Consider the following 1576-nt stretch of genomic DNA (forward strand, 5'->3'; position numbering starts at 1 on the left):
CCTGCCGGTCCCCCGTGCCCACCACGGGCTGCCCCCCGCCGCCCTCCCAGGGCCCCCAGGAACCAAGGGGGCCGGGGCCACAGCCCTCACTGGTATTTCTCATTTCCCCCTCCCAGTGGAAGTGTCCCCTGCAGAAGTCATGGCACGGCTTGCACGCGGGACGCGATGGGCGCCTCCAGAGAAGCAACCTGGCAGTCGCGTGTGAAGCTGGCGGCCGGGAGGCAAACCAGGCTGGCACCAGGACAGGCACGCCAGCCGTCCCGACTGCAGAGCTAGGACAGGAATGCGGTGCTTGAAATGAGCTGCGGTGACACCGCCTGTCCCAGCACAGCAAAGCCAGGGCGCGCTCCGCTCCTGCGCGCGCGGTGTCCGACGTGGGTCTCTGCAGCCGGCTGTGTGCCGCCTTTGCTGTTCCCCTTTTAGTTTCCTCCTTCCAAGCCAAGCTCCCTGCTTTCTACAGCAGCAGCCTTCACGCCGGGCTCTGGCGAATAAACCAATTCTATTAAAAGTCTGCAGCCAGCAAGACCATATTTGCCTTCTGTGGGTCTCGTATGACTGACGCCGGGGTGCAGGCACTTCAACCCCTCCAGCCCCCCCCGACCTGAGCACTTTGCCGGTTCCATTGCGAAAGCAAGGGCACAGCAGTGCTCCAACAGCAGCAGCCAGTACAGGGCACGTGCGCTCTGATTTACGGAGTCGATTTAACCCAGCGTTCAATGCCGAACGCCACGTACCAGCCCACAGCCCGCACGAAGGACAGACAACGCTGCTGCCCGTGCCGGGTGGGCTGGCGCCAGACGGACCCCTCAGCGTGTGCCTGGTGCCCCGGGGGAGGCGATTCAGCGCCGAGGGCACCAACAGCAGCAGGGGCACAGCGCAGGGACGGTCTGCAGAGGGAAGGGGCGCGTGGCCGTGGGGCACGGGTGCTGCGGTGGGGTTCTTGCCCAGCACGGGCCGGGTCCGGCAGCGCAGGCTCTGGCGCCAGGTCCAGACACCCCGACGGGCAGCAAGGCACGCGGAAACGCGTCTGCAAAGGGCAAATGTGGGGTACGCGCGTTCTGTAAGCAGCACCCTACTGACTTTGCCGTGGTTTGCCTCTTGAAAAGCAGAACTTTGGCCCACGCTACAATCGCTCCCTGAGTCAGCAGGGGAAAGGCGCCATGTGATTCTGCGGCTGTTGCTGCTGCTGCTTTAGGAGAGCAATAGCACGCCCCTGGTCGCCAGCAGCACCCTGGAACAGGACCATAAATGTCCCTGAGCTATTGCGATGCTGGCAGACGTTGCCACCGTGCGCGGCACCTCCCAGGCTCCAGTTCCCCTCAGCTCATGGGAAGGGAAACAACGATAAGTGATAGCAGCTGTGGCCATTGCTTCTGCCGGGTGAGTCAATCACTGGGGGAAGACACGCGCTCCCTCGCCGTGCAGGGTGCCTGCTGTGGCCCTGGGTGCGGTTTCGGGAAGGGCTGCACTGCGCCTTCTCGAGGGCAGGCGCGCAGCGAGCCCCGGCTGCGGCAGGACTGTCGGCTGTCACGGCTCGGTGTCTCCACCAGCCCGGGGGACGCGCGATGCCAGGCGG

The 1576-nt window shown here is 64.9% G+C and overlaps 1 protein-coding gene across 1 annotated transcript in view; it reads right to left on the reverse strand.

The window, feature by feature from the left end:
- The window catches only part of LRFN5 (leucine rich repeat and fibronectin type III domain containing 5), a 9586-nt gene that overhangs the window by 921 nt on the left and 7089 nt on the right, over window positions 1-1576 (reverse strand). The window lies entirely within an intron of this gene.

The sequence above is a fragment of the Egretta garzetta genome, unplaced genomic scaffold (genome assembly GCF_000687185.1).
Source record: "Egretta garzetta isolate BGI_Z169 unplaced genomic scaffold, ASM68718v1 scaffold803, whole genome shotgun sequence".
Classification (NCBI taxonomy): domain Eukaryota; kingdom Metazoa; phylum Chordata; class Aves; order Pelecaniformes; family Ardeidae; genus Egretta; species Egretta garzetta.